This window comes from Globicephala melas, chromosome 19 (genome assembly GCF_963455315.2).
Source record: "Globicephala melas chromosome 19, mGloMel1.2, whole genome shotgun sequence".
Taxonomy (NCBI): Eukaryota; Metazoa; Chordata; class Mammalia; order Artiodactyla; family Delphinidae; genus Globicephala; species Globicephala melas.
The window spans coordinates 34,798,683-34,811,835 of record NC_083332.1 but is presented as its reverse complement, the minus strand read 5'-3'; the positions used below and the strand labels follow the sequence as shown (position 1 = coordinate 34,811,835).

The following is a 13,153-nucleotide window of genomic DNA, read 5'->3' as shown; positions in this document are numbered from 1 at the left end:
CCAGACTCATCAAGAAAAAGAGGGAGAGGACTCAAATCAATAAAATTAGAAATGAAAAAGGAGAAGTTACAACAGACACCGCAGAAATACAAAGCATCCTAAGAGACTACTACAAGCAACTCTATGCCAATAAAATGGACAACCTGGAAGAAATGGACAAATTCTTAGAAAGGTATAACCTTCCAAGACTGAACCAGGAAGAAATAGAAGATATGAACAGACCAATCACAAGTCATGAAATTGAAACTGTGACTAAAAATCTTCCAACAAACAAAAGCCCAGGACCAGATGGCTTCACAGGTGAATTCTATCAAACATTTAGAGAAGAGCTAACACCCATCGTTCTCAAACTCTTCCAAAAAATTGTAGAGGAAGGAAAACTCCCAAACTCATTCTATGAGGCCACCATCACCCTGATACCAAAACCAGACAAAGATAATACAAAAAAGAAAATTACAGAACAATATCACTGATGAATATACATGCAAAAATCCTCAACAGAATACTAGCAAACAGAATCCAACAACACATTAAAAGGATCATATACCATGATCAAGTGGGATTTATCCCAGGGATGCAAGGATTCTTCAATATATGCAAATTGATCAACGTGGTACACCATATGAACAAATTGAAGAATAAAAACCATATGATCATCTCAATAGATGCAGAAAAATCTTTTGACAAAATTCAACACCCATTTATGATAAAAACTCTCCAGAAAGTGGGCATAGAGGGAATCTACTTCAACATAATAAAGGCCATGTATGACAAACCCACAGTAAACATCATTCTCAATGGTGAAAAACTGAAAGCATTTCCTCTAAGATCAGGAACAAGACAAGGATGTCCACTCTCACCACTATTATTTAACATAGTATTGGAAGTCCTAGCCATGGCAATCAGAGAAGAAAAAGATATAAAAGGAATACAAATTGGAAAAGAAGAAGTAAAACTGTCACTGTTTGCAGATGACATGATACTATACATAGAGAATCCTAAAAATGCCACCAGAAAACTACTAGAGCTAATCAATGAATTTGGTAAACTTGCAGGATACAAAATTAATGCACAGAAATCTCTTGCATTCCTATACACTAATGATGAAGTATCTGACAAAGGATTACTCTCCAAAATATATAAACAGCTCAGGTAGCTCAATATTATAAAAACAAACAACCCAATCAAAAAATGGGCAGAAGATCTAAACAGACATTTCTCGAAAGAAGACATGCAGGTGGGCAAGAGGCACATGAAAAGCTGCTCAACATCACTAATTATTAGAGAAATGCAAATCAAAACTAAAATGAGGTATCACCTCACACCGGTCAGAATGGGCATCATCAGAAAATCTACAAACAACAAATACTGGAGAGGGTGTGGAGAGAAGGGAACCCTCTTGCACTGTTGGTGGGAATGTAAATTGATACAGCCACTATGGAGAACAGTATGGAGGTTCCTTCAAAAACTAAAAATAGAATTACCCTATGACCCAGCAATCCCACTACTGGGCATATACCCAGAGTAAACCATAATTCAAAAAGACACATGCACCCCAATGTTCATTGTAGCACTATTTACAATAGCCACATCATGGAAGCAACCTAAATGTCCATCGACAGACGAATGGATAAAGAAGATGTGGTACATATATACAATGGAATATTACTCAGCCATAGAAAGGAACGAAATCGGGTCATTTGTAGAGACGTGGCTGCATCTAGAGACTGTCATACAGAGTGAAGTAAGTCAGAAAGAGGAAAACAAGTATCAGATATTAACGCATATATGTGGAACCTAGAAAATGGTAGAGATGAACCAGTTTGCAGAGCAGAAATTGAGACAAACAAGTAGAGAAAGAACGTATGGACACCAAGTGGGGAAAGCGGCGGGGGTTGATGGTGGTGGCGGGATGAACTGGGAGATTGGGATTGACATGTATACACTGATGTGTATAAAGTGGATGACTAATAAGAAAAATAAATTAATTAAAAATTAAAAAAAATTTAAAAAGGAAGGAAATTATGACATATACTACAACATGGATGAACCTTGAGGACATTTACTAAATGAAATAAGCCAGTAACAAAAAGACAAATACTGTATGATTTCACTTAGAGTAGCCAAAATCATAGAGACATAAAGTAGAATGGTAGTTGCCAGGAGCTGGGGAGTGGGGGTGGTAATGGAGTTATTTTTTAATGGGTACAGAATTGCAGTTTCACAAGGTGAAAAGTGTTATGGAGATGGATGGTAATGTTGATTGCACACTATGAAAGTATTTAGCACCACTGAACTATACACTTGAAAATTAAGATGGTTAATTTTACGTTATGTCTATATTACCAAAATTTTAAAAAAAAAGTTTTTGGGCTTCCCTGGTGGCGCAGTGGTTGAGAGTCCGCCTGCCGATGCAGGGGACATGGGTTCGTGCCCCGGTCCAGGAGGATCCCACATGCCGCGGAGCGGCTGGGCCCGTGAGCCATGGCCGCTGAGCCTGCACGTCCGGAGCCTGTGCTCCGCAACGGGAGAGGCCACAACAGTGAGAGGCCTGCGTACCGCAAAAAAAAAAAAAAAAGTTTTTAAGGTTGTGGAGCAACTGAGACCATCATATACTGCAGAGGAATTGTAAATAGGAACACACACTTTGGAAAACTGGCAAAATATATTAAAGCTAAATATACACATACTCTGTGATTCAACAGTTCTATGTACGTATATATGTATGTATGTACGTTTTATCTATCTTTTGCATAAATGTATACATATTTTCACCAAGGCCATGCACATCAATGTTCATAGCAGCATTATTTGTACTAGCCCAGAAGTGGAAACTACCCAAATGTCCATTAAAAGAATAATAGATAAATAAATTATGGTGTGGTCACAGAAGAAAATACTGCAGTAAATAAAAGAATGAACTACAACCACATGAAGCAACATGAATGAATTTCACAGCCATCACGGTAAGCAAAAGAAGCCAGACCCAAATGTATGACTCCATTTATATAAAGTTCAAATGAGACAAAACTAATCTATGGTGACACATTGTCAGATCAGTAGTTATTTTGAAGGGAGGAAGGACTGTTGACTAGGAAGGGAAATGAGACAATCTTCTGAGGTCTGTTAATATTCTGTTTCTCAATCTGGATGCTGAGTGGATGGATATATTCACTTTTAAAAATTCATTGAGCTGAACATTTAAGATTTGTGTACTTTACCGTACATATATTATCCATTATACTATAATAAAAGTAAAAAAAAAAGTAAAATATTCTCTCCACTGTAGAATATTCGATATTTTTGCTACCCAGAATTCATATCACTTTCCCTTCCCTCAACTATTTGCAGTTTAGAACCTTGTTTTACTTCTTTGGTATTCCCCCCCAATCCCTAGCATGCGGTTCATGGAAAGAAAGCTAGAAATATTTCTTAAATGACAGAATTCAGCTCCACAATTGCCCCCTAACTTGAGCTGCTGCTGCCAGAGATGGGTTCTTAGTGGGTGGCAGCAAATTGCATAATGCTTTGTGATCTGTGGCTGAGTGATTAGCAGAATTCTTTAAAAGTCATTAAAAGCTTAAAAGGGAAGCTTCTTACTTTGCTCTTCAGATGAATTTAATTTCAGCTGCACAAAAGGTGACTTGACATCAGACATGGCAAACAGGCTTTGACTAGAACACTAGCTCCTGTGTGTTCACAATTGGTTGGGTCTATCCAGAAATCCTGTGCTAAGGATGCTGAGAGCAGGTCCAGGCTCAGCGGAGGAGCGTTGAGATCATTTGGTGTATCAGTCAAGATGTTTGAGCTCCAAATAACCAATTGAATTTGGCCTGAACAATAAGGAAATGTGTTATTAATCTAATTGGAAGTTTGGCAGTAGATTGGTTGATTCAGCAGCTCACAGTCTCCAGGGACTTTCCATCTCTCTGCTGTGTCATCCTCGGTGTGAACTCCATCTTGGGGGCAGTAAAGATGTTGCTGATCAGACAGGACAGACAGTTCTTACCCTATAAGATGGCTCATAATCCTTGGCCTCTGTCAGAGCTCCTGAGAGACACAGGACATTGAAAGACGTTCTCTACAACTGGGATCTGTTAGAGTAAACAAAGGAACTTAAGACCACAGCAATCATTAACTGAGCTGTATGCAATAACTGTGCTAAGGGTCTCTGCAAGACTTTTCTCAGTTAATCCTCACAGCAACCCTTTGAGAGAGATGCTATTGACAGCCTCATTTAAGATGCAGAAAATGAGGCTAGAGTTAAGTGGCTTACTCAAGGCCATATGGTCAGCCCAGCACAGAACAATGATTCAAACATGACTCCAGACTCTATATTCCATATTAATTCCTACACTTATCTCTTCTCTCATAGTAATAACACCCCCATCCCTGTAAAAGACACCATAGTTTAAAGGTGACAAGCATGGGGAAGATGTAAAGCAACCAGAGTTCCATACATTGTTAGAGGGAATATAACCTATACAACCACTTTGTAAAACTAACAATTTCTAAAAAAAGTTAAACACACACCTACCCTATGACCCAGGCATGCTACTCCTAGGTATTTACCCAAGAAAAATGGAAACATTTACACAAAAACACTTTTACAAAAATGCTCATAGTGGCTTTATTCATAATAACCCCAAACTGGAAACCAGCCATGTGTCCATCAGTGAATGACACACCTGGGGTATGGCTGTAGAATGGGATACTATTCAGCAAAAAAAGGGAAGAAACTACGATTCCTGAATTGATATAAATGGATCTCAGAAACCATTGCCAGCTATAAGCCAGATATAAAAGGATACATACTATGCCATTCTACTTGTATTAAGTGCAAGAACAGGTAAAGCTAATCTATGGTGATAGAGGTGACAGTAATATTTCCTTGGAAGTATTGACTGGCAAAGGCACAGAGAACTTTTCGGGGTGCCAGAATATACTATCTTTTTTTTTTTTTTTTCGGTATGTGGGCCTCTCACTGTTGTGGCCTCTCCCGTTGTGGAGCACAGGCTCTGGACGCGCAGGCTCAGCGGCCATGGCTCACGGGCCCAGCCGCTCCGCGGCATGTGGGATCTTCCCAGACCGGGGCACGAACCCATGTCCCCTGCATTGGCAGGCGGACTCTCAACCACTGCGCCACCAGGGAAGCCCCAGAATATCCTATCTTGATCTGAGTGGCAGTACAGGTGTACACATATGTAAAAATTTATTGAACTGTACATTTAAGATTTGTGCACTTTACCAGATGAAATGATCTCTCAATGAAAAGATTAATAATTTTCAAATTACAGAAAATGTGATTCACATCTAATATCGGCCTTGAACCTTGCAACAATCCAGGGCAGGGCAGGGCAGGGCTGATTATCATTGTGCATCCTGTGGGAACCTAAACTCTGGGAGAATTAAATGATTTATCCAAGGTTACAGAGGGAGGTAGTGGCAGACCAGAGCCTACACTCAAGTCTTCTGATATCACGGTCAGTGTTTTCTAGTCCACAAAAGACTCAGAGGTGAACTTAGAAGACTTCGTGAACTATAAGAGCTATCCACTGGACTATTAAATGGACTTTCCTGCCAAGTTTCTGAATTGGGAAGGGAATAAATCCCACATTCTCATTAATCAGCAGCTAACACTCTGATGACATTGTGAAGGTGGTAGCATTTTTTAAACACCTGGTTGTTTTATTTGTTATTAAACAAACTGTTGAGTGAAAAAAAAAATCCTACACATCTCTTCGTTGCTGCTGTTTCAAAACAGCTTTGCCGACATCTATCAACTTTGTTTATATCAAACTGCGCAATTTGTCACTGATGCTGAATTTGCCAAAAGAAAAGTGAATTTGATTGACAAGGCCCCAGGGCTTCTCTCTCTTCCTTTTCAACGTTCCAGATGTCAAAAAAAAAAAAAAGTTGGATCCACCCCCAGGAAAGCTCATCTGCCGGTGAAAAATGCACCAAAGGAACTTGGGGGATATGGTTACAGTTTCTGTAGAAACTTTGCCTCCTAGAGACCCCATCTTCTTGATTGGTTCAAATTACCCTCCATTTTCAATTGCTGCCTTTCAATGAAGCCATCTGCTTTGAGGCCCATCTGTCAGGGGCTCTGTTGTGGTTGATTATTAAGTGCATTTGCAGATGGAGGTTCAGGAGAAAAAAAGCCTTAAATGACAAAAGAAAATTGTCCCCAAGAATGAACTAGAAAACAGAAACAGACTTCTAGCTATTACCACTCTTAGACATCAGAAGACTTAATCCTTCTTTGAAAACCCAGGAGTAAATTAACATCAGCAAACGAGCATGGTGGACAATAGTGGATATTGGGTGGCATTGGGGCTTTCCACCACACCTTCTCCCTTCTTTGGTAACTATACCCAAGAACGTGCAGGTTAACTTTGGGGGGGAATTACCTTTTTCACATTGTGACTATTCTCATAGGGATAATAACAATCTACCGTGAAGGGTTGTTCTAAGGATTAAATTCGTTAATACATGTTAAGGGCTTAGAGCAGAGTCTTACATAGAGTAAGTGCTCAATAAAGGTTAACTGTTTTTATTTCTCGCAGGGCCTGTTGCCACAATGCTCTACAATTGAGTAGAGGTTTCTCCGACTCACCAGAACAAAGCTACCCTCTGCCCTCACCCCACGCTACGCATCACAGGACATAGCAACTGTCCATAACTTTCACCGAGGGCAGCGGCATGACATGTTCCTCTTTATGTCCACCAGGGGGCGCTCAGCGAATGTTAGTTGAAAAAGGACCAGCCTGACCCCCGAGAGTCCGGACTCTCAGAATGGAGGCTCCAGCACTCACAACTGATCAACTCTGCCGGAACTCACAGAGTCTGAATTTCTCAAATAGAACGGGCATCCTCAGCATTTGGTCCAAACTAGGGCTAACAGTGGCATCTGTGGCATAGTGAGGCAGAGCCAGCTCCTACCTGTGGCCCTATCTTGGTGGTCTGTGGTTCTGTAACATTCTTGGGCACTGGAAGCATTTCCTGAAGCAGCGACGTGGCCAGACCTTATCTTGCCTTGAGACAGAAGAGTGCTGAACACTTAGACTTCAGTGAAGCAATGCTAGAGTTTACCCTTATGAAAACCATTTCACACACACTCACCAGGCTACAGCCCCTGACTGAAGTCTGTCTTAGATGTCTCATTCTTTTTAGAGCAGAAAATAAAAGTTAGTTCTCAAAAAGTCAGGGAAGAGGGCATTTAGGGAAGAACAAAACTTTCTTTATCCATCTGGTTGGTAATGTAATTTTAATGGAAAATATGTTTGTTTACCTTTCTAATCTGTGTCTTCACAGCATTTACTTTTTGTAATACATTTGATTTTAAATGATGAGAAGGCTGCTCTTCAGTTTCACGGTTCAGTTTAAACTGGAAGATTTGAAGGGAGAGTTTTTATCCAATATGGTCTCAGTTTTTAAAATCATCCATCAATTTCTATGATGTTTTTGTAAAAATCTATCCTGGCAAGAATCAACGTTTCTGTTTGTTTTTTTCTGAAATTAATTCCTGCAAGTAAAATTAAAATATGTTCATTTCAATGCAAGGCTTTGTATAGAATACGTACGTAATAAATGTGTCAAGTGAATGAAAGAAATACAATGACCTGAGAAGAAGCGGGATAACTTCTGTGTTGTGGATTTGACTGGGCAGGACTCAGCACATTGTTTCATTTTACCCACAAAGATCTATCAGGATCTGTTGGCAAAGAGGGCTCTTTGTTCTCTGTCTTCCATTCAGCAAGCCAGGAATGGGTGTTTGAAAACCAGAAAACTCCTTACTTGATAGCTGGATCAGGGTTGCTTTATCTCTACCTGATGAATAATCTTAGCACCATACTTTATACCCAGAAGGTGTGTAATTGATAATGATATCAATTATCATTATAATGAATTAACAGTTTCTCGATTCTCTGGGACTATGAAGCCGGGGAACCCAATTATCATAAGGGGAAGTTTAGGGGAAAGGAACTCATATGACAGACACTTGAGTTATGCTGTTTAATTTAATCCTTCCAACAACTCTTTCAAAGTATCCTTGTGTTTTAGAGCAGACAGGAAGCTGAGCAGAGGAAATTGTCTAAGGTCATGTAGCTAAGGAACCAGAAAAGGATTTGAACCCAGGTTGGTCTAATGCCACAGCCCAGAGTCTTGCCACTGTACCATTCTCTTTGTAGAGGAACAAGGGGCTGCTGTTTAGAGAGAAAGAATTGAGCTGCACATCCCACAGCAGGGACTCAGAGGAGGCAAGAGAGGGATGGAGCGTCATGCCTGTGGCACCTGAAGTGGGCACCCCCTTGCTTCACCCGAGCCCTAGCCCTGGCATACCCCACTGTCACTGGGGGAACAGGATTTCACCCTGCCCTCTGAGATGCTTCATGTCCTGGCCTCCCTGTACCATCATGGTTCTCAGACATTCCCACAGTGCCCTGGGCAAAAAGTCAGGGGATCCCAATGCTGCCTGTGGCCTGTTTGGGTCATGAAGGGGGGGTGGGCAAATCACTTGCCTTCTGAATCTGAGCCCCATCATGTGTCAGGGCAGTCAATAATGCTTGTCTAAGTCCAACCCACCTGGCAGGATGCGATGAGACTCCATGGAAAGATGTGCATGGAAGTGCTTCGAAAACATCAGAGGCCGTAGAAAGGTTCCAGATTCCTCAACTTCTTTCCAAACAAGATGTGATAGGGTGAGTTCCTGAGAAATTAATTCGTGTCTGTTTTTTTTGTTGTTTTGCTTTGCCTTTTTTTTTTTTAAATTTGTCAGCATCCACTAACAAAGGATGAAAAGATGATTTGTTCCTTCTGCCTCAAAGGAAAACAGCGACATGTAGAAGTTTGTATTCAATTCAGCTGCATAAAACAAACAAAAGCCAATAATGATAACAACACCAACACCTAGTGGCCTCAACAAGCTAAGACATTATTTCTCTGTCACGTAAGAAAAGTCTGAAGGGAGCCCATCCAGACAAGGTAGTGGTTCCTGAGTCATCAAGGACCCAGGCTCCTTCTACACTGTTGCTCCACCATCCTTAGCACCCTGCCTCACTGTTCAAGGTGGTTGCTTAAGATCTAGCTGTTATGCCCAGGTTCCAGCTAGCAGAAAGGAAGTCAGGGACCTGAAGCAGCTCCTCATTCCCTTTAAAGATATATTCCTACAGTTTTATATCCACTTCCACTTACAGTCATTGGACAAAATTTGGTTACCTGGCCATCACTGGCTGCAAAGTAGGCTGGGAAATGTCTTAGCTGGATGTCCATGTCCCAGATAATTGCTGGGTTCTTATTACTAAGAGGAAGAGGGTGGATATTGGGGGCAAACCCATTGTCTCTGACCCATCATATCTTGGGTTCTTAAGTTCCAGATTCCTTGTCCAGGTGTCAGGGGTGTGTGTGTGTGTGTGTGTGTGTGTGTGTGTACATGCATGCATGTATTAGGAGGAAGGGTGCCAGCAGGGGAAAACACCCAACAGTGTACCATTATCTGAGACCAGTGGACCTCAAATTTTAGTGCAAAACAGAACCACCTGAGAAACTTGCTAAAACTAGTCAGTAGGCAAAGATTCTCGGGCAGAAAACTAGCACTGATCAAAAAGGACAAAACAAACTGGTTTTCATCAAAAATTAAAATTTCTGATCATCAAAAGATACCATAAGAAAATGAAAAGGCAAGCCATAGACTGAAAGGAAATTTTCCTAATAGTTATTTAGGACAAAGGACATATGTCCAGAATTGTGCACTGGTCTCAGACTATCAATAACCAGTGCTGTGGATGGACCAGCCCTTATGGTTCTTATTATGATTGAAGACACCCTTCAGCTATAAGCGTCAGAAAACTTTGAAAAAAAGAGGGGTTTTTTACTTACAAGATCTAGAAATTACACAGCACATCTGGGGCCACACAGAAATTACACAGCACATCTAAAATCAAGGTTAGAGAGAGAGAGAGCATGCATGGGCCTGGGGTTCTGCTTTTACTGGGCTTGGGGGTTGGGGGATCTAGGTTTTCTTGAACTCACTCTTTATTGGTGAATTTAAAATATGCAGGCGGGAATTTTAAAGCACAAGAAGAGAAAAAAAACAAGTAACCCAAAGGTCAGTTGTTGAAATCAACCAAGATCTCTAAATATAAAGGCACCTTGGTGGGGGGAGGCAGCCTGGCCGTTTATCTTGCCGTGGGGCTGGCAGTGTGTTTACTCTAAATAGTTGCCTTCGAAGAGGTTGCCTCTTTTTTTAAATTTATTTAATTTATTTATTTAATTTAATTTTTTTTTTTTTTTTGGCTGTGTTGGGTCTTCGTTGCTGTGCACGGGCTTTTCTCTGGTTGTGGTGCGCGGGGGCTACTCTTCATTGCGGTGCGCGGGCTTCTCACTGAGTTGGCTTCTTTTGTTTGCGGAGCGCGGACTCTAGGCGTGCGGGCTTCGGTAGTTGTGGCACGTGGGTCAGTAGTTGTGGCTTGCAGGCTCTAGAGCGCAGGCTCAGTAGTTGTGGTGCACGGGCTTAGTTGCTCCGTGGCATGTGGGATCTTCCTGGACCAGGGCTTGAACCCGTGTCCCCTGCATTGGCAGGTGGCTTCTTAACCACTGCACCACCAGGGAAGCCGAGGATACCTCTTTGAAACGGATGCCTCAGCGATCAAAGTTTGTCAGGCACTGTGTTACAAAAAAGAAAAAATTGTCAGGGCTTACACTACAAGAATATATAAAAGAACTTCTGAAAATTAATAATTATGAATAATAATTAAAAAGATAATCCAATGTTTCTAAATGGTCAAAAGACTTCAATAGGCACTTCATGAAAGAGCATATAAAAATACCAATAAACATGAAAAAATAGTCAATATCCTTAGTCATCAGGGAAATCTAAATTTAAACCACAATGATCCACTTCTTCATACCCACTAGAATGACTACAGTTTAAAAGCCTGATAATACCAAGTGTTGACAGAAATGTGAAGCAACTGGAACTCTCGTATTCTGCTGGATGGAATCTTAAAGGCTACAACCATTTTAGAAAAGTTTGGTGGACTCTAATAAAGACGCAGCAATTCCACTGCTAGGTATCTACCCAAGAGAAATGAAAGCATATTGTCCACAAAAAGACTTATGTAAGAATGCCCATAGCAGCCCCAAACTGGGAACAACCTGAATGTCCATCCAAGAAGAATGGATAACCCAACAGTGGGGCATGCATACCATGGAATACTAGTCAGAGATGTGAAGGAATAAACTATTGATATACACAACAATACGAATGAATTTCAGAAACAGTGGGCTGAGTAAAAGAAGCCAGAACAAAGTATTGATATTTACCATAGGACTCCATTTAAACGAAGTTCATGAATAGATGAAACCAACATGGGATAGAAATCAAACAGTGGTTGTGGGTGGGTGAGAGGTACGGACTTGGGGGGGCCGGGAACTGCTAGGGTGATGTACATGTTCTGTGTCTTGACTGGGGTGTGGGTTACATGGGGTTGTACATCTGTCAAAACTCATCAAACTCTGCAGTTGAGGTTTTGCTCATTTTACTGAATGTAAATGTAATTTAATCTCAAAAACTGAGTGTGTTTATGAATTGCCAGCCCTAGTCTCAGAGATTTTGATTCATGGGATCTAGGAAATTGATACTTTTCAGCTTAGGAATTGGCATTTTTATCACCCCCCTTCCTCAGGGTGTCCTGATGCCGGTGGACAGGATAGATATGAGTTCTGGAACTGGAGAGGGAGGCATGAAGGCCGTGTGGCTTGGAAGGGATTGGCTCCCTGAGTTCCAGAGGACCATAAGGTGTGGGGTGGAGGTGGGAAGAGGGGCCTGGGTCCACTGCACACAGTGCCCTGCCAGGGGGGCCCTCAGGTGGGTAGGTGCAAGAATGCTCGGGACGTTGGTGCCTACTGCAGGGGCTCTGGGGGAGCAGGCAGGGCCCCATCACAGAGGCCTGTGGTCAGGGGTGAGGGTAGCTGGGAGAATATCTTTGTAGCTGATGGCCAGTGGAAGCACAACCCAGGGCTAGTGTTACCAAACCAAACTTGGGTCTGCTCACCTGCACGCAGTAAAGCCCATCTACTGACACCAGGCTGTGGTGAAGGAAAGTGCAGCGTTTATTTCAGGGTCAAGCAAAGAGTCCAGGGCAGCAAGTGCTTAAAAGACCCAAACTCCCCATGGCTTTCAGGGAAAGGTTTATAAAGATAGAGTGAGGGAGGGGGGGTGTGGGGTGTGTGATCAGCTGGTGGACATTCTTCTGATTGGTTGGTGGTGAGGTAATCAGGAGTCAACATCATCAATCTTCTGGTTCCAGCTGGTCTGGGGTCTACGTGCTTGTGGGCAGCACGCAGTTAACTATTCCCACCTGATGGGGGGTTTCAGTATCTACAAAACTGCTCAAAGGATTTGGCTCAGAAGATTATCTATAGCCCTTGAAGAGGAATTGAAGGTCCTTGACTTTAATGACTAAACGATTATTTTGTCTTGCTTGCTTTGTTTCTGCATTTTCTCACTTCTCTGATTAAATTTATTCTTTGGGGCTTCCCTGGTGGCGCAGTGGTTGGGAGTCCGCCTGCCGATGCAGGGGACGCGGGTTCGTGCCCCGGTCCGGGAGGATCCCACATGCCGTGGAGCGGCTGGGCCCGTGAGCCATGGCCACTGAGCCTGCGCGTCTGGAGCCTGTGCTCCTCAACGGGAGAGGCCACAGCAGTGAGAGGCCCGCGTACCGAAAAAAAAAAAATTATTCTTTGGAGCTCGGGGGAGGCCAAGGAGGCTAAAGTTTTTCTACAAACAGGAGGCAGGTAGAGGACATGGGGGTTCTGTCCCAGGAAGGCCCCATAGAGTCCTGCTTGGTTACAGTTTCTTCAGTTGAGGAGGAAAAATTACTCCTCAATCCTGAGGAGGAACAGGTGTGGAATAAGAAGGGGAATAACGTTTTAAATAAATAAATAATAGAGAGGTTAATCATAAACTCGGCAGAGGAACTCAGTTTTAGGGAGACTCCGTTTCACTAGGAATCACAGTAATAGTTAGGATATACTGAGCGCTTTACAAGTGCTAAGAGCTTTATATGCATCTATTCATTTTGTTTTCCCCATATTATAGATGAGAAAACTGAGACATCAGGGGAGTCAGGATTTGAACCCAGATAAC

The 13,153-nt window shown here is 42.1% G+C and overlaps 1 protein-coding gene across 3 annotated transcripts in view; it reads right to left on the bottom strand.

The window, feature by feature from the left end:
• The window catches only part of NUP93 (nucleoporin 93), a 127,074-nt gene extending 118,241 nt beyond the window's left edge, over positions 1-8,833 (bottom strand). The window contains exons 1-4 of one of the 3 annotated variants that reach the window (XM_060289744.1): positions 8,590-8,833; positions 7,295-7,528; positions 4,010-4,094; positions 3,601-3,833 (exon numbers count right to left, since the gene is read on the bottom strand). The gene's annotated coding sequence lies outside the window, so the exon portion shown is untranslated. Of the gene's footprint in view, positions 1-3,600; positions 4,095-7,294; positions 7,529-8,589 lie in introns of all 3 variants that reach the window. The other 2 variants (XM_060289743.1, XM_060289745.2) reach the window with 2 other exon arrangements.
• Positions 8,834-13,153: the final 4,320 nt, after the last annotated feature.